Genomic DNA, 20,554 nt, shown 5'->3' on the forward strand with positions numbered 1-20,554 from the left:
CGGTAGATCAACGCGTTTCGTGGCCGGATCTAGTCATTGCACGGCCGCGCTGCGTTGGCAGCCAGCACCCCTCCATTCCTCAACCCTAGCCCCGCTCTCCCCCCGCACGCCTGTCGTCTCGGCGGCCCCACCCTTCGCCATCTCAGCTAGCGCACGCGCCCGCCTAGATCCAGCAGCCCGGCCGTTAGATCAACGCGTTGCGTGCCCGGATCTAGTCGCTGCACGGCCGCGGCTTCGTAGATGAAAGGCTTCAACGGCGGCGGCAACGCGAACTTCGACGGCGGATCCGGCAGCAACGACGGCACACGGGACTTCTTGGCGGGGGCGAACCCGCTTTTGGGGTCGTCGTTGTACGAGGGCTTCACCGACCCGCCGCCACCGTACACTGGGTCCAGCGGCGTGAACCCTCCCCGCTGGGGGCTAGATTCCCTGGACCTCAACGACGGCGCGGGATGGGCTGGCATGGATGGCTACGACGCCGACCTTCGGTCCGACCCTGGTGGTAGCCAGATGGGTCCGCCTCCTGTCCGTGTTCCTCGGCCGCGGAACCTCAACTTCCAGCAAGCTCACAGCGCCAGCTTTGCAGAAGGAGGTGACGGCACGGGAGGCCGCGCCACATCAGAAGCCGTAGGAGGCGACCGCGTGCCGCGCGTCCATCGTGGCCGCGCCTCTGCATTAGCCGCCTCTGCCGGAGGAAGGGGACGCTGTCGCCGGCGTCGCGGGGCTGTCCCAGACGTGGACGACGACATCGTGCACCCGATTCATGGAACCCCCGTGGGTCACATCCCGGTAGTTGTCCTCGCCCATCTTCTATCTTGCATTGCTCATGTATACTGTTGTGTTCCAATCATTTTCTTTTCACCCCATCATTGATTGTTTATGGGTGTGAAATCATGTTTTATCAAAAACATTTAGGCTAGGAACGACAGGGGAAACTGGTCTGAGCCCAATATAAGCAAGCTTTGCCAAATCTGGTGCCACCAAATTGACAGTGGCAACTGTGTCCACGGCTCGATGAACAAGTCGGGGTGGAGAGATCTGATTGCAAGGTATTATGCAGCAACAACCTTGGTTCATGACAAGGACCAGTTCAAAAGTAAGTTACGGCAGCTCAGGCATTTATGGCATTTTATAAACGACCTCCGAAAAGCCTCTGGCTTAGGCAGGAGAGAGGATGGCTCCATCCTTGCTACTGATGGTTGGTGGGAATCTCGTACGGTGGTATGTAACCAAACTTATGTTGAATCAATTAAAGTTAAAATGTTAATATTCCATGAATGACCTTTACCGGTTTTTCAGGGACACCCTGAGTGGAAGAAGCTCAAGGACAGTTGGCCTCCGTACTTGAACGATTTGGACCGGATGTTCACTGGCAACGCTATTGATGGCTCAACTTCGTTCTGTCCTACACAAAGCAACACCGTTAACGTGGATAGTTCAGATGACGACTCCAATGATGAGCACGACGACCAACTGACGCCACTTAGTGTCGGCACTAAGAGGGCAAGCAGCACCAGCACAACTACCTCTAGCCCGAGCAAGAGGTCTAAGAGCCTCGCTGTCAGGACCATGGATGGTCACATGAAGGAACACAATGATATTTCAAGGCAGAGGCTTGAGAGGATGACAGCCATGTGGCAAGACAGGAACCAAAAAATTGAGGACCAGAGCAAGGCGCTGGAGAGGAAGGTTGAACTAGTGCTACAGTTGGCCAGACAGTGTGGGGCAACTGAAGAGACACCAGCTGAGTGGATGGCCGTGCTCAAGATCGTGCAGAGTGAGCCTGTGATGAACTTCTTCATAAGCTCCTCGCCCCAAGGAAGGATGCTGACGATTAAGCAATATATCGGGGTCCTCCCCTAGACCTTATTTTCTTAAGCTGTCTACGTAGTTAATAAGTTATGTCATTTCAACTATGTGAGGTGTGGTGGGTGTCATTTGTCATTGAACTAAGTTTGTCATGTCGAACACTTGAACTGCTTAATTGTAGTATGATTGGATATGGCTGTTATCTATTGATGTATGTAGTGCATGAGTTTGGGTAACTGGCATCAGTCAGTTCCAATAGGGATGCATGCTAATGTTGCCTAGTTGATGTTGTAAACTGATTCAAAGTGTTTTTCATTTTGACAGGAGGATGTCCAATCAATAGTCACGAGACTGATGTCATTGAGGCAAGCTTCTTATGAGGATGATTTCGAAGAGTTCATCAGTGAGTGGATGGAGGCCGATGATGATGACGATGCTTTCCTGTACGGTATGTACCACTATGCCTACCACATTGACAAGCACTTGTCAAGGTCAGAGTATAGGCAGCTAGCCTTTTCTGGTTTGGAATGGGTACATAGTAAACTAGGAAATAGGAAGGCCTGTTATAACATGTTCGGAATGAGCCCTGATATGTTCTACAACCTGCATGATCTTTTGGTACAATCATATGGGCTGAAATCTAGTATCAAATCAGCATCTGTTGAGGCTCTTGGGATGTTTCTGTGGATGGTGGGGGCTCCACAATCTGTTAGGCAAGCGGAGGACAGGTTTGAGAGGTCACTGGGGACTGTTCATAGCATGTTTCACTGGGTGTTGAAGTCTGTTGTCAAGCTTGTTGCTGACATCATTAGGCCTAATGACCCAAATTTTAGCACTATGCATGATATGCTAAGAAATCCTAGGTTCTATCCCTACTTCAAGGACTGTATAGGGGCTATAGATGGGACTCATGTCCCCTGTGTGGTGCCTAGTGATAAGTTTGTGTAGCACCTGTGCCGCAAGGGAATGACAACACAGAATGTCTTGGCTGTGTGTGACTTCGACATGCGATTTACATTCATCCTAGCTAGCTGGCCGGGTTCAGTGCATGACATGAGGGTCTTCAATGATGCGACAACAACATACACCAACGTGTTTCCACATCCACCAACAGGTATACAATTAGTTGGTTCTACTTTTGTGCATACTAGTTCAAGTTCATGACACTAACTATTGTTTGGATGGTGTAGGCAAATATTACCTTGTGGACTCGGGGTACGCTAACCGACCAGGTTATCTTGCACCGTACAAGGGAACAAAGTACCACCTGCAAGAGTACCGAGAGGCACCAAAACCCCAAGGTAAAACTGAGATCTTCAATTATACACATTCTTCACTTAGGAATGTCATAGAAAAGTCATTTGGAGTGTTGAAAATGAAGTGGCGGATGATGAAAGAAGTCCCTAGTTATGCCCCCATATACAAAGTTAAATCATTGTTGCATGTTGTGCCCTGCATAACTTCATAAGGGTGAGTGGCATAGGGGATAGGCACTTTGCTCGGTGTGACCGGGATGAAAACTATGTGCCGACAGAAGCCTATACCGATCAGCCAGAAACTATTCCTCCAAGCGGTTCTGATTCTGAGCTGATGAATGCATTTCGGGAATCCATCGCAATCGGTTTGACTAATCGAACATGATTTGGTCGTCTGTTTGAGGCGACTGTGTAACTGTAATTTTTTTGTCCGAGAACCATTGCTGGGTGTACAATGGGCATTTGATTTGTTTCACAATAATTGTTGATTTCCTGAACATACGTGTTGTTTGCTGTGCTGATGAGATGAGGTGATGAGATGAGGTGCCAGGAAGGATGCAATGTCATGCATGAGAATGGCTGGTTCAGAATGGCTACCTGGATGTAAAAGCCTGCTTGACTTGCATGCAATGTCATGCATGCATGCCATTAATAAGCTGCATGCAGTGCATTAAATGATGTACAATTATATTTCGGATTTTTGCAACTAAACGCCCCATTGCAGTGCACCTTTTTTTTGGGGAACTTCATAGCTACAGTGATTTTTGGGAAATGTTGGCAACTAAACGCGGCCTATGAAAGAGGCCGCAACTCTAGTGACTAGTAGTGCTATGCTCTAGTGGCCTCTACTAGACTGTCCAAATGGCGTTCCAAACAAGCTTCTGAAAAGAAGCTTCTTTTGGGGGGCGAAACGACGGCATGACCTGCATAGAGTATACGAGAGCAGAGCAGACTCCTAAGCCACTAGTCCAGGAGTAGTCTTCAGGCTATACGACACGGGGGAATGTGAGAATGCAATGCAAGAGCCAAGAGAAGTACTCCTACGCAGCAACCCTACGCTGCGAGCGAACGCACGCACGGTTGACCGGACGTTGGCCAACTGGGAGGCCGCACGCAAAAGGATGCAGGGCGTGCAGTACAGTGAGAGGAACCCGAAAGGCGCCCGCGTGAACAATGATGGGCAGCCGCATTGTTTATCCCCCACATGCCGCCGGCGCGCGTGCAGGCAGGCGCAGCAGCCGTTGCATCCCGGGCGGGGAGGCTGTGGCGGGCACGAATGCTGAGGAGAGGAGCCGCACGCACCCGGCCTTGGTAGTTGTTGCGGTTGCTGGTCTCTAGGTCCTCTCCGTCCCTCGCGGCCGCGGCAACAAACAAAGGCCATCATCATTCGAGGGGCCCCGGCAAGGCTGCCTCCCCTCGCTTGTTTTTGGCGCTCGAGGGGAGGCTTCTCCAGCTGCGCGTGTCCGTCCGTGCATGTACTAGGCCGGAGGCAGCGACGGGAGCGTAACAATATACTACAGCCGCTAATCGTCCTACGCCTAGCTACTTGTTCAGCTGATGCTCTCTCTGAACGCAACCAGCATGGCCCCTAGCTACCCCCTGTCTAATTGTCCCTCATCACACCCTCACTAACGAACCACTTGCCAAAAAGCCCGGCTCCTCGTCCCCTGTGAGGGCACCCAAAGTCCGCTCTAAGTCAATCTCTTCAATAATATTAGCTTTTAGCAATAACTTATAGTATGATTAGATCAACATAACTCTCTCACATGATCTTAAAATGTGTGTATAAGCCTAGCTCTTGATCAAGAGTTAGCTTTTCTCTCGCTTCGGTTAGAAACACAGTACCTCTGAAACATAGATCAGGGGTAAACATCTTACTTAGATGGAGAAATTGGTTCCTCTACTTTGCCCTGGCGTAGTTGCGCCACAGCCGCATGGACGTCGGTGTCGTGGGAGCTCGGCGTGGCAGAGTTCAGCGTAGTGGTGGTGATGCAGAGGCGACGGTGACGCAAGGTGCCACGGTCCGATGGTGACGACGAAGTCAGTGGGTCTTCCCGTCGCTGGCAGCACTCTCTTTAGATCGGGTTAGGTTTAGCTGTTGGTGGGTCACGGCGGCTCCGGTCAACCTCGTATTTAAAATCCTGATCCCCACCTCTCTTTATAGTGCTGTGCGACAGGGGCCCACCAACAATATTAGGGTTGGGTGCCCCCGATCAGGGCGCAGATCTAAGGACCCAATAGGCCATTGGTGGAGATCAACTAACATTCTCCCATTTGATCTCACTACCACCTTTCAATTTCATATCATTTACTTTTGTTCATTCCATTATAGATTAGCGCATAGAGCATGTTTCATCGTCACGGTCAATTGCCGATAGATTTAACAGCTACAACACACTACTCTGTTCTGAAATAGATACTTAACTTTGGGTCTTCTTTTATCCAGAAATTATAGGCTTTCTCTTAAACCTATGCCGGCTACATGTTCTCTGAACACGTTGGGTGGTAAGCCTTTTATAAGCGGATCCACGAGCATCTTTTCGGTACTTATATGCTCAAGACTTATGACATGATCCCGGACTTTATCTTTCACAACATAATACTTTATGTAAATATGTTTGGCAGCACCACTTGACTTATTGTTGTGAGCATACTGTACTGTCGGATTATTATCGCAGTATAACTTAAGTGGTCTATAGATATCGTCAACCATCTTCAAACCGGGTATGAACTTCTTTAGCCAGTTCACTTGCCCCGTTGCCTCATAACACGCTACAAACTCGACATACATTGTGGGCGATGTAATGATGGTTTGCTTTGAGCTTTTCCATGAAATAGCTCCCCCTGCGAGAGTGAATATATATCCAGGCGTGGTTTTTCTATCATCTCCCGTATAATCAGAATCTGAATATCCCACTATATAGAGTGAACCTGATCTTCTATACGTCATCATGAGGCTTTTCGTTCCTTACAAATAACGCAAGACTTTCTTTACTAATTTCTAGTGTTATGTTCCAGGATTGCTCTGGAATCTGCCAAGTAACCCGGTAACAAATGTCAAGTCAGGCACGTACATGCTTGAGCATATTGCAAGCTTTCGACAGCTGAAGCATATGGAACCATTTTTATTTGATCGATCTCATACTGATTCCTGGAACATTGAAAATCCCCATATCTATCGCCCTTGACTATAGGAGCAGATGAGGGACTATATTTGTGCATACTGAATTTCTTTAAGATCTTTTATATGTATGCCTTTTGTGACAGTCCTAATACCCCTTTACTTCTATCTTGATGAATCTCGATCCCTACAACGAACGAAGCTTCACCAAGATCTTTCATATCAAATTTTGAGGACAAAAACTTCTTTGTCTCCAGTAGTAGACTGACATCACTACTAGCAAGTAAGATATCATCCACATACAGGACAAGAAAGATAAACTTCTCATTCTTAAACTTTGCATAGACATAATTGTCCTCAATATTCTCTTTAAACCCAAAATTCCTTATTGTCTGATCAAACTTCAAGTACCATTGTCTTGAAGCTTGTTTTAATCCATAAATGAATTTCTTTAGGTGGCATCTCATTCATTCTTTTCCTTCTATGACAAAACCTTTTGGTTGTGCCATGTAAATATTTTTCTTCAAGTCCCCGTTGAAAAAACCGTCTTTACATCCATCTGATGTAATTCTAAATTATAATGTGCCACTAATGTCATTATAATTTTGAAGAAATCCTTACATGAGACTGAAGAAAAAATCTCATTGTAATTAATCCCTTCTCTTTGCGTAAAGCCTTTTGCCATAAGTCACGCTTTATATCTCTCTATATTCCCTTGAGAGTCAAGTTTTGTTTTGTAGACCCATTTACAGCCTACTATTTTGGCTCTTTTAGCAATTATTTCTAAGTCCCAAACTTTATTGGCATTCATAGATTTCATTTCATCTTCCATGGCCTCAAGCTACTTTGATGAATGATCACTTCTCACGGCTTCTTCAAATGAGGTGGGATCATCCTTCATTTGAAATTGCTCAGTGTTGTATACTTCATAGTCAGTAGGAATTGCTGATTTTCTAACTCTTTGAGACCTTTTAGGGGCCTCCACATTTGGCACATCTTCTGTTTGAGGCTGTTGTTGCTCCCCCTCATGTGTGGCAATAGGTTCTACAGGATCCTGAAGAACAGGTTCCTCATCGTCATTTATTGTTGCCATAGGCGGAATAACAACAGGTGCTGGCACCATAATATCTTACACTGTCGGTGCAGCGACAGCAGGTAGTGAAAAAAATAGCTCATGAATCATCAGAGTGGGCGCATACACCCGTTTATCTTCAAGGTCAATTTCTTGAGCTACCATGCCCCCCCCTTATCATTTCATCCTCTAAGAAGACAGTGTGTCTCGTCTGAACAGTAGAAACGAAAATATTTTGACTTTTCTGGGCAGCCAATGAAATGGCAACTTACTGTTTGGGGATCTAGCTTCCCAATATTTGTGTTAAATACTTTAGCCTCAGCAGGACTTCCCCACACACGTAAGTGGTTTAGTGAGGGTACTCTTTCTGTCCATAACTCATACGGTATTTTGGGCACTGACTTACTTGGTACTCTATTGAGAATATGAATGGTGGTTTTTAACGCCTTCATCCACAGGCTCAACGGTAAGGTGGAGTAACTTATCATACTACGCACCATATCCATTAGGGTAAGATTGCGTCTTTCAGCTACTCCATTCTGCTGAGGTTCGCCCGATGTAGAATACTGGACTACTATGCCATTCTCCTGTAAGAACCTTGTAAAAGGTCTAGGAACTTGGCCACATGGGGTATGCCGACCGTAGTACTCCCCACGGTCGGACCTGACTATCTTAATCTTTAAATTGTGTTGGTTTTTAACTTCTGAATTAAATATCTTAAATTTATCCAATACTTCTGTTCTTTCTTTGATTAGATAAATGTAGCCATAACAGGAGTAATCATCTGTGAATGTTATGAACGAATTATAACCATCCACACTCTTTACAGAAAACGAACCACATATGTCTATGTGAATAATCTGTAAAATTCCTACGCTTCGTGTGGCATCTTTTTTAATTTTCTTTACATACTTTTCTTTTATGCATTCTCTACATTGTTCTAAATCTGAGAACTCTAATGGAGGAAGAATATCATTCATAACTAGTCTTTCTATTCTCCTCTCGAAATATGGTCTAAACGACAGTGCCATAATTTTGACGACGCATCATGAGCTCTCTTTCGTTTTCTGTTAACATCCGCAGACGAGGATACATTCTTATTGTCATACGCAACGTTTTCATCATCGCATACAACATTCACATCATCACGTAGTGATAACAAATAGTATGTGCTCTCTTATGCCACCATTTTCAGAGTACCTCTCCGTCACCGGTTGCTTATCAGTTGGGTAGCATATGTCTTTGAAGCGCCAGTGAACTGACTCTTTATTCTATCGAGGTACTCGGTGACTGTGTCACACTCTAGGATTGAGCCCACAATTGCAGGCTCAGTCATGTTCTTTATCACAGCCAAACATTTTATGTTGACAGTCACCCACTTCCTATGCTCAAGGTCATAGGACATCTTTTGGGATTCAAAATCCCTCTCTTTAGTTGCCCAAGCGACATCAGCCTCGTTTGTCTCCCTCACCGGTGCCACAAGCTTAGTGGGACACGGTGAGGTAACCACCCAGTCCACCTCAGCCAAGATGAAGGCCAGATCAATCTTTTTCTTCCACTCTGTGTAGTTGTCACCTTTGAGAGTGGAGATCTCATTGATACAACCTATCAAGTTGTATCCGCCTTAAAACACAATTCATATAGAGTGAGAACATAAAAAAATAACAACAATTGCGTGCCTTGATTTTAACGTTGGTCAAAATTAAAACATACAACTGTTCTTATACACTAATTCTACGTCATCGTTGGGCAGAAATAAAATTAATGCATAAAATCATTAAAATTACGATATATTTATTAACAACATTGGTTAGAAAATAACAACATCATAATCATGTTAAAATATCTTTTTCTCCAATTAAATATCACGTTGGTTCAAAATAGCTGGAGAATAAACTATTTCTTTAGCAGCGGAAAACGTAAAAAAATATCTATTTTTCAGAAGCATTAAACTTTTCTCAACTATTCACTGAAAAATTATCCCGTTGGTTCAAATTTTAATAGAGATATTAAACTAGACAAAATTCATCGAAAAATGCTTCTGAAAAATTAAATAAACTTGAAACTTTATTGACTGTTCATTCTAGCCCGGCCTGCAGCAACAGTAACCGGCCTAGTAGCTACAGCCGCGGCCTGGCCTGCAGCAGCAGCCCTCTCGCGTGCGCTCGCGGCACCTCCTCCGCGCCCAGGACGCAACCTGGGCCTGGGCCGTGAAAGTGGCCCACCGCGCTCGCCCGCCTGGGCCGAAAGTCAGTCCAATGAATCTGGAGTGTCCACTTTGATTCGACGGTCGAGCGACGATTTCGTTGGATCAACCCCCCCCCTCCGGCCGCGGGTACCCCTGAACCCTAATTCATTCTTCACTATCTGCTTCTCTCTCTTCGCTCTCTCACGCTGAGCCGGCATCAGCGGCGACAGCCACGGTGGCCGTCGGCGCCGGTGAGGAAGACAGCCACCGGACCAGGTCCGGCTCTCCTTCCTCCTCTTCCTTTCTCTTCCCTTTCCCCTTCTCTTCCTCAGCATCATAGCCGAGCGACGGAGGAGCAGCGTCCGGAGGAGATGGCGGCGCTGTCGCGCGTCCCTTCGCCGGTGCGCGCGTTCACCCGAGAGTGAGCGCGCTGCCATCGAAGGGTTGTGCTGCGGTGCCCTTGACACCCGAGCCCGAGGTAGAGCCACATGGTGGCGTGACCTGCCTGGTCGGCGCCTCTAGTTTTTCTCGTGCACCGGCGAGGCGGCAGGGCGGTGCACGGCGAGGTGGGCCCCTTCCCCTCTTCCCCTTTCTCCTTTTCTTCATTTGCTTTTGGATTTCATCCGATTGGGGATTAGGGTTAGGGTTAAGTCAAGTTAGGGTTAGGGTTTGACTCACTGGAGTCACTATTCATCTTCCCCAGCGAGTGCTTCATGGGTTAGGGTTCAGCTTCACGTGCCGAGACCCCTTTCTCTTCTCTACTCAGATCCGAACGGGCTCTGTTCTTTTCTCGCCGCGCGCCGGCGAAGACGGCGGTGCGGCACCTTTCCTCGCGCGGTGGCGGTGGTGACCGGCAGTTGAGTGACGCCCGCCACCCTCCCGGTCTCTTTTCTATTTTCTTTTACCCGGTTAGGGTTAGGGTTAGGGTTTCAATCCGAACTGGATCGAACCCTCTGTTATTCTTCGATTTCTTTTCAATTCTCCACCCCATACTAGATCTACACACTGTTAACCCAACTCTGCTACCATTGTTAGAAACACAGTACCTCTAAAACGTAGATCAGAGGTTAAACATCTTACTTAGATGGAGAAATTGGTTCCTCTACTTCGTCCTGGCGCAGTTGCACCACAGCCGCATGGACGCTGGTGTCGTGGGAGCTCGGCGTGGTGGAGTCCAGCGTAGTGGTGGCGATGCAGAGATGACGGTGACGCGAGGTGCCGCGGTCCGGTGGTGACGGCGAAGTCAGTGGGTCTTGCCGTCGCTGGCAGCACTCTCTTTAGATCGGGTTAGGTTTAGCTGTTGGTGGGTCACGGCGGCTCCGGTCAACCTCGTAGTTAGAGCCCTGATCCCCGCCTCTCTTCATAGTGCTGTGCGACAGGGGGCCTACCAACCATATTAGGGTTGGACGCCCCCGATCATGGCGCAGATCCAAGAGTCCAATAGGCCGTTTAACCTATTGATAGAGATCAACTAACAACTTCCATTAAAATATGAAAAAAATGTTTAGAGCTAGCTTATTAGCTGGCCGTTGCGGGTGCCTGAATTAGAATCCCCGTCGCTCTGGCTAGATTCGAACTCAATTGGCACTGTCGGTCTCCACACCTGCATTATGTTTATGCAGGGTCCAAGTCAAAACGAATAAACACCGCTGTTCCTTCCTAACATCTTTGGATCCTTCTTTCTGGTCGCCATTTCACGAGTTCATTTCATCCTGGATTTAGCACGTATAAACAATCCATTTCGTCCACTCCAAGTGGCAACCAAATATTTAGCGCCAAAATGCCGCCCGCCTCGGCGCATGATCTCTGATTCTCTCCTCCGCTGCGGCCGCGCTAGATTTAATCCCACTTGAGCTCTGCAGGGGGTCAGGGACTGATCGTGGTGCATGCATGGAGCGGACCTAGACGAGCAGCTGATGAGTTTTAAATTTGGCGCCTGCTCACCTGGTATGTCTCAGCCCTGCTCCTCCTTGCCTTGCTCCTTTCTTGCTCCCCCTGCACCCGGTCACGGCCGGACAGGAATTCAGCCTTGCTCCCCGTGTGTTGCGTACGCATTGAGACACAGCAGATGCGATTAACTACTCCACTAGCTAGCATACTTAGTACCTAGATGCTTCTCCTCCCTCCGAAGATCAATGATGTGCTAGTGCTGCCTTTTCAGTATTGGTATTGGTATTGGCAGGCAGTAAAGAACTTGGATCCAGCCTGGTCTTTTGTAAGAGTATGTTCATTCATGGTATCTAAATATATAGTAGTACTGGCAGGCAAACACTCGAAGAATGCGTTGTAGTAGTAGATTATATATAGAGCAATAAGAATATATCTTGTTGTTCCTTTCTTGCCCTACAGAAACTGACCAAAAAATAATGTAGTATACTATTCTATATCGTGGGTTTTGCAGTATGCAATTTGCAATGTTGACTAAAGGAAGAGAATACTAGTAGTACTAAAAATGCCTACACGTACTGCATGTGTTATACTTACTTAGATCAGCTTAGATTCTTTTCGCCTGTTCTTCGTTTTCTGTCCACCAAGATAATGTTTCTTTTCTGACTGAAACAGTTTAGATCGAGCTAGCTACTTTAGGGTAATTAAGGGAAGCTTGCAGTTGACACTCACCTCACACTCTCCCGTCACGATCGACGATCGACGACGAGGAACTGAAATCTTATAGTATTATGTTAAGTCCATGTGTTGTGAACTCTGACCAACGTACTCAATCTTGTCAAGTTCTCCATAAAGGCAGTAAAGTGAGTCTCTCTATTTCTTGAGAATCTTCCATTCCATCCAAATGACGGTAGCACGGTTGGTGCCCAATCTAGTCACCACCGATACCTTAATCTGACCGACCACCCATACCAGTCCATGACGGCAGTACTCAGCAAAGCGCGTCGGTCGTCGCCGGAGAGGGCGACACGCAGAGACCATCGGTGCACCGCGCTAGCTAACCGTCGTCGTCCCTGGTGATGCCGATAGATCGGGAGGTCGTTGCCGGTGGCAATGGCCAATGAGCATTGCTATGTTTCTCCGGTCTCACATTGCTGCAAGCTAACTAGACACGCCGACAGTTACCTGTTTTTTGAAAGCAGCCGACAGTTACCTGTGATAGATTCAGATCTATCCATACTGGGCTGCCGACCATGATCACGTCCACATCCATCCATCGCCATATTCTTACCTTGCAAGGCCAGTAAATAGACCGCGAGCCGCAGTTAACCACGACGTCGCGCGATCGAGCCCGGGTTTCAGAACGATGCGACGCGAGGAGCGTGGCATGGTGCGTGGTGGGTGGCCAGCGGACTTGCATTGGAGCCACGACCGCGACCGGCCGGGCGGCGAGAGCAGGAGGAATGAAGGCACGCGCGTGGCTCGCCGGTGCGAGCGGCGACGGCGACCGGCGATGGGCGCGACAGAGAGGGTGACGCGGTTTTTCCTTCGCGGTCGCTATCTCTATCTACTCTCGATCCTAGGGAAACTGATCGGCCATTGCCTTTTCTTTTCCTCCTTGATGTTTATGGTGGAAGTGAAAAGCAAGCGGGTACTGTGGGTCACAAGTGATTAGCCCGCGTCATGGGAGCAAGTTTGCTGCCGATATATTGCTTGCAAGCATGCATGCATACACCTCCTCCATGTCTGAGTAACTCCATCCTTGTCGGGATATTTGCCCATGCATCATATCGCCCGTCGATGGAATTAGCTAGGCTATTGCGTGGTCAGTAATTCATGTTATTATTTGCTACTACACGCTCCCGAAATCAGAAAGAAATTATAGTGCTAACGACCTTGCGAGTATGTATGCCCACGTACACTTTCGGTGCTCCTATACTCTTGCTAAACAGTGAAAAAGACACACTTTCGGCCCTCACATCCAACTGGCCATGATATGCGCTCTTTCCGTCCTCAGTTCTGTAAACCTCTCTTCAGTCTTCCAAATTCCGATCCTCGCTGACGGGGACGGCTCCTGATGGGCCCGCACGAAGCCGCTCGACGTGACGATTGCCGGTCCCCGCATGACGGCGAGCCAAAAGCTAGCTAGCTAGCACAAGAGAACGCCGAGAGAGGTAGCGGAGTAGCAGTAGAGCGGTGCACGCGCATTACGCTTCCGTGCCAAGAGGTCGTCTACAAATGCGGGCGTTTCGCTGTCGGGCGTCGGGGCTTTTCTCTCGGTTCTTCTCAGCTCTGTCAGCTGCCGTACGTCGGCGTGCGCCCCGGTCGTGTGCCGACCTCCGGCTCGCGCCTGCGGTGAGGCTGCACGCGGGAAAACGCGCAGGGATGATGGATCGCCATCGACTTTTGGTTGGTGTTGTGCGGCAACCGCGCCCGAGGTCGGACTACTTGGGTCTGTCACTACTGACCGCGAGGCAGGGCGATCTGCATGCGTCTGTGGTGTGTATTCACGCTTGTTTGTCGAGATATTGGAGTAACTGATTTTTTTCTTCTTCTCTTCTTCATATTGAACGGTGATTGTGTCCAGTGTCGTGCTTATTCTGACCGTGCCTGTCCCAATTAAATCACCTCACTGTCCAAATTAGAAGTAATTTTAAATGCAGTTTTCATCATTTTCAAATGTTATTAAATACATAAAGACTTGATAAGGATTTTAAATCAATCTCTAATAAGATTCCAAAAATCACGAGGGGAATCCTAGAGATAGAATTGGGAAACAAAAGAACCCAAATAAAATATTTAAAGATCGTGAAAATATATCTAGAAGCTTCTAGAAATTAGATTTAGCTCTAGAAAACTAGAAAGATTTAGAAAAATCTGGACCTTCTAATCAATGTTTAAATGCGTTTCAAATCACTTTCTAAAAAAAACACAAGATGCAACCATCATGAATGCATTCATCATTAATGTATGTTGCATCATATTAATTGCATCTCATATTTTAATTGTGGAAAAAATTTAAAGCACATCTAGAAATTGGTTATAATGTTTTGCGATTTTAAAAATATTTTTCTTGATTTTTTTTGCATTTTATAGAGATAAATCTCATTTATGAAAGCTTTAAAATATCTTTTCACTTGCTATAAATATTTTATTTTGGTTTCTTGTAATGTATCTCCTGGTTTTTTCTCAGAATTTCAAAAGGTTAAAGATATTATCAGTTCTAGAGTTGAGTAAGAAAACTTAGACTCCGAGCATCTCTAATAGTCTTTCTAAAATTTACTCAACAAATCATCATTTAGAGAGCTTTTTTGAGTAAAAATCGCTTTTAATAGTGTCGGGTTCATAAACTCGAGGTCTCTCTTGGACCGGCTTCCCAGCAAAAGGCTCGGCCCAGCAGACAACATCGTAAACAAACGCGCAACTCCTGGGCCAACCCAAATACCTAAACGATAGGCCAGAAAGGCGATCCAATCTCCAACCGGAAGGCCTGGCCGAGGAGGAACGGCGCCCGCTTCTGACTCCGGCCCACCTCTCCGACCGGAGCGCTCGCTTCGGTCTCCAGCCCACCTCCGGACGGCCTCTCCGACCGAAAGGTCTAGCCTCAACACAGCTTCCGGCTCCGACCCGCTTCTCCGACCGGGAATGCGCCGAACCCCTGCTTACAGCTCCTCTCCGACAGGCGCAATCAGAGCCGACTGGGACCAACCGACCGAGGACGTCCGCTCGGTAAGGACCAAGAAACGGACGGAGAAGGTAAGGCAGGGCACTCAAGTCAACCGCAAGACTAGGGGCCATACCCTGTACACCTACAGCACAGTACCGACAGGATATGTCAGAGGATTGCCCTGCAAACTTCCAGGCATGCCAGAACAGTGTTGTAGGCGCTGACATTTGACCTACAGTGTTGAGGGTGCCCGCAACAACTGCCATACCGGACGAGCATGGTAAAACACCTTGCATGCCTCTAGGCGTCAACAGTATGGCGGGCATCGACGTCTGCCATACCAGAAGAAGACGACACAACCTCCCATGTGCATATGACATTAAACAGTATTGTGGGCGCCTACCATCATCTTGTACCCGCCGGCATGGGCAGCAAGACTTAGTAGCATACGCACTCTCTCCCTCTCACTTCTAAGGTCATCCCCTTCATCTATAAAAGGGGATGCACATACTCTCTCCCAATAGATAGGTTCATTGAGATCGATCAGTTATCTTACATTGATTCACCCTCTGTAACTTTAGACACTCTAAGGTTATACCGAGCACATGCTCAAACATTTAGCACATAGCGGGGCTCCCGTCACTCTCGGCCCTTTAGACCAGAGTCCGACCGGACCTCTTGTACCTCCCATCTTTCTTCTCGTTTGTAACCCCACTGCAAACTTTGAGCACCTGGGCTTAGGAATAAAGTCACCGACCGACTTAAACTAGATGTAGGGCACGTTGTCTGAACCAGTATAAACCCTGTGTCATTGAGTGCTAGGCCACCTTCGATCACAATGTACAACAAAACTACAAATATTTACGTGTTGGTCACTTTCTACACCGACAGTTGGCGCCATCCGTGGGGAAGACGTTGTACGTTCAACACTTTTTGATCATCGGATGACCCACTTTTCCACCACCTTCGCCATAGCGGGCTCAAGCGATACGACTCGCTTCGGCTCGTTGGAGTTTCCTGCACTCCCACCCGTTGGGATGTGGGTTCCACCTATCTTCGAGCCTTCCCAGGCCTTCCTCTTCGGAAGCCTAGACTTCATTGCCGATCGGCTCGGCGTACTACACCTCCGTGAGGAGGCACTCGTTCTGGCGCCCGTCGGAGGGGCACCCTCCATCAGCTCCGGGACGCACGACAACTTCAATGACGAGGCACTTGTGCTTCATTCCGAGCAAATTGTCTGCTCAAACCCCGCTGTAATTAATGTACATACTGTTATTTACTCTCTATTTACTATCTACTGCCGATTATCCAGAGGGACCGTTTTGTCCGCACCGCAAACACCGCACGACCGGTTCCCCGCGGCCTCGTGGCCCCTATGGACGTGTGCGCTTGGGGGCTCCAATGCACGCTGGCGTCGCCCCCTCTCACATCCAAATTCGTGGGAATGGTGAGCTATGCTCCCACCACTTTCTGTGAACTCCTCGATGATGAGGTTGAGAGTGACGGCTCCAGCATCGGTGATGTGGCACCTAGCCACCGTCCGTCTTGGGAGTGCGCTATGGCGGACGCTCCGGGACAGCCGCCGGTGGTTGCGGAGTCTGTATAGACTCACACCCCTCCAGACCCGCGTGCGAGGGCTCTCAAGCTCGCACATGGGCACGCTGAGGAGCTACGGCAACGGCGGCAAAACCAGTCGCCGCCTACGCCGGCGCGCTCGGTACAACACGTTGTGCCTCATGCGCGAGACCCGGCGAGCGGCGCTCGGGGTCGCGCCCGCCAGGTCCAACACGACATCATGAACGAGGGGAATGATCCCCCATAGTTCGCTTAGGCTAGCTAGAACATCGCCGCTGCGGCAATGCTTCTGCGCGGCGTTCCCGAGCCTGTCGACCCCTAGGAGCAGGCGGTCTATCGAAACCTCCAGGCACTGGTAAAAGCCACCGCTGTTCAACAGGCGGAAAGCTCCGTATCGTGACTCTGACACGCGCCCTCTCTCCCCACTAGGGGAGTGGGGACGCACCAGACGGATCGCTCCATCCGCTCACCACTCCATCCGCCAAGCGCGGCTCGGGAGGCAGCAGCTACGCCGCGGTTCGACCGGGCGCCTGCTCCACACCGACCGCTGGTACGTGAATGGCCTGGTCTGCACCAAGACGCTCACAGCGTCATCAGCAACCGGCATCAGGCCCAGCATGATGATGACGTCCACCGGGCGGCAATGAGGGCAGGCGATTCGGGTCCCGGCCGAACAATCGAGGAGAGCGGTGAAACGCGCCCTAGGCATGATCCCTGGCCAGACGACTGGAGTCCTAGCCCTAAGGGCCCAAAACCACAGGCCTTTGGCTGACGTATCCAGAGAACGTCGTTCCCACCGCGCTTCCGACCGCCCACCAACATCGCCAAGTACACCGGGAGATGAACCCTGGTATTTGGCTCGAAGATTTCTAGCTCGCATGCCGAGCCGAAGGGGTGGATGATGACCTTTTCATCATTCAATATCTCCCTGTCTGCGTGGGGGAACATGTTCAGGCGTGGCTCGAATTCCTCCCGCACGACAGCATCTGTGACTGGGCGAACCTCAAGAGGGTCTTCGTCGGAAATTTCCAGGGGACATATGTCCGCCCTGGTAACTCCTGGGACCTCAAGAGCTGCCAGCGGGTCCCTGCGGGATTACATCCGCAAATTCTTCCAATGATGCAACTCCCTCCCTGATGTCATCGACGCGGATGTCATTAGCGCATTTCTCTCTGGGACGACCTGTGAGTCCCTGATCCACAAGCTTGGCTGCCAGAAGCCTCGTACCACCCACGACCTGCTCGACATTGCCACTAACCATGCCTTCGACGAGGAGGCGGTCGGAGCGGTCTTCAACGGAGGCTGGGACAAAGGCAAGGCCAAGCGCGTGGACCAAGACAAGGGCCCCTCCACACAGAGGGGCAAGAAGAACAAAAAGGATCAGCGTCGACCGGACAACACCGCGTTGGTCACCGCAGCTGATCGCTCGGGCAAGCAACCCTAGCAGGGTCTACCTGACCACTTCAACAAGCTCATGGACAGCCCGTGCACCAATCATGCCTACCCCATCAAACACCTCTATAAGGACTGTGAGCCCCTCAAACGTTTCCTTCGATAGGCCGACGAGCTGAAAAAGGGAGACGCCAAAGAGGCGGCAGCCAAGAAAGGAGGCACAGCGGGCAAGGACGGAGACAGCTTCCCTGACCCTGAGGAATGCATCATGATCTTCGGCGGATCCAACGCCATCTGGTCCAAGCGCCAGCACAAGGTACGCTATAGGGAGGCATGCGCCGCCGAGACGGCCGTCCCCTCCTTCCTTAGCTGGTCGAAATCTCCGATAACCTTCGATCAGAGGGACCATCCCTCCCACTTCACAAGACCAGGACACTACCCACTCGTCGTCGACCCCATCATCCACAAGAAGCGCCTCACCAAGGTGCTGATGGATGGAGGTAGCGGCCTCAACATCCTCTACGTTGACACCCTCGACGCCATGCGCATCCCCCGGTCAGAACTCTGCCAAGCGGGCTCTCCCTTCCATGGGGTGATCCTGGGAGTGTAGGCATACCCACTCGGGTAGATTGACCTGCCCATCACATTTGGCAACCAAGCCAACTTCCGCTTAGAGGTTCTCAGATTCGAAGTGGTGGACTTCCCAGGGTCCTACCACGCCATCTTGGGGTGGTCATGCTACGCCAAATTCATGGCAATCCCCAACTACACCTACCTCAAGCTGAAGATGCTGGGACCAAACAGCGTCATCACCATGAGCAACGCCTTCTCGCACGCCTTCATGTGCGACCGCGAGCATTTTGAGCTCGCCACCGCGGTAATCAACTCGACCGAGCTCCCGCAGCTCGGGGAGTCATCGACCCTAGCAGTCCCGGACCACAACAAACCAACCTCGATGACCTTCCACCCGCTCGAGGAAACCAAGGCGGTGGGGATCGACCCCACCGACCCAACCAAGATGGTGCGGATCGGGACCCAGCTCCTAGCCAAATAGGAATACGAGCTCATTGACTTCTTGCACGCCAATCACGATGTCTTCGCATGGAAGCCATCTAACATGCCGGGCATACCGCGGGACATCGCCGAACGCGCACTACGCCTCATCCCAGGCTCAAAGCCCGCTAAGCAGCGCCTACGTCGCTTCGACGACGAGAGGCACTGGGCCATAAGCGAAGAGATCGCCAAACTCCTAGCCACCGGATTCATCTGAGAGGTATTCCACTCCGACTGGCTTGCCAATCCCGTTCTTGTTAAAAAGAAGACCGGGAAATAGAGAATGTGTGTTGATTATACTGGCCTCAACAAAGCATGTCCAAATGATCACTTTCCTTTGCCGTGCATAGACCAGATAGTCGACTCCACCTCGAGTTGCGAGATCCTCTCCTTTCTGGATGCCTACTCGGGCTATCACCAGATCACGATGAAAGAGTCCGGTCAGCTCGCAACCACGTTCATCACCCTGTATGGTTCATACTGCTACGTAACCATGCCTTTCGGCCTGAAGAACGCTGGCGCCACCTACCAAAGGTTCATGCAGCAATGCTTTGCCGACCAAATCGACCCGCTCAATTAGCCTGATCAAGCCGAGTGGCCAAAACCAACAATCGCCGTCTATGTTGATGACATAGTGGTCAAAACGGCTCAAGCTTGTGACCTGATCGCAAACTTGGCCGCAATGTTCGTGAACCTCCGATGGTTCAACATTAGGTTGAATCCCAAGAAATGTGTTTTTGGGGTGCCAAAGGGGAAGCTGCTTGGATACATAGTGTCCGAGCGCGGCATCGAGGACAACCCCAAAAAGATCATAGCCATCTCCAACATGGGCCCTATACGCAACGTCAAGGGCATACAAAGGCTCATCGGCTGTCTGGCTGCCCTAAGCCGATTCATCTCCTGGCTCGGCGAAAGGGGGATGCCACTCTACAAGCTCCTCAAAAAGATGGATGCCTTCGTCTAGACTTTGGAAGCTCACCAGGCTCTGGAGAGCCTCAAAGCGTCCCTAACATTGGCCGCAATCCTCGTCGCTCCTGAATGGGGAGAACCCCTCTTCCTCTACGTCGTGGCCAGCGACCATGTGGTAAGCGTCGCCCTTGTCGTCGAAAGGGAGGAGCCAGGACACCACCTTAAGGTCCAACGACCCATATACTTCATCGGGGAGGTACTCACCGACCCCAAGGTTTGGTATCCCTAGGTGCAGAAACTCCTATACGCCGTGCTGATGGTGGCCCGGAAGCTCCTACACTACTTCACCGACCATGAAGTTGCGGTCGTCACTTCATACCCGCTCGGAGACATCATCCGCAACCGTGATGCCGTGGGATGGATCTCCAAGTGGGCACTTGAACTCATGGGCCACGACATCAGGTATATCCCCCGTGCCATTGTTAAATCCCAAGCTCTCAGGGATTTTGTCGCCGAATGGACAGAGGTGCAGCTACCGACCCCGGGTGTCACCCACGAGTACTGGACAATATACTTTGATGGGTCCATAACAGCGCTCGGCTCAGGGGCTGGAGTGGTTCTGATC

At 49.8% G+C, this 20,554-nt stretch overlaps 1 pseudogene; it reads left to right on the forward strand.

The window, feature by feature from the left end:
• The first annotated feature begins 240 nt into the window (after positions 1-240).
• Positions 241-19,021, forward strand: LOC136454990 (uncharacterized; annotated as a pseudogene).
• The last annotated feature ends 1,533 nt before the right edge of the window (positions 19,022-20,554 follow it).

The sequence above is a fragment of the Miscanthus floridulus genome, chromosome 5 (genome assembly GCF_019320115.1).
Source record: "Miscanthus floridulus cultivar M001 chromosome 5, ASM1932011v1, whole genome shotgun sequence".
Lineage (NCBI taxonomy): Eukaryota > Viridiplantae > Streptophyta > Magnoliopsida > Poales > Poaceae > Miscanthus > Miscanthus floridulus.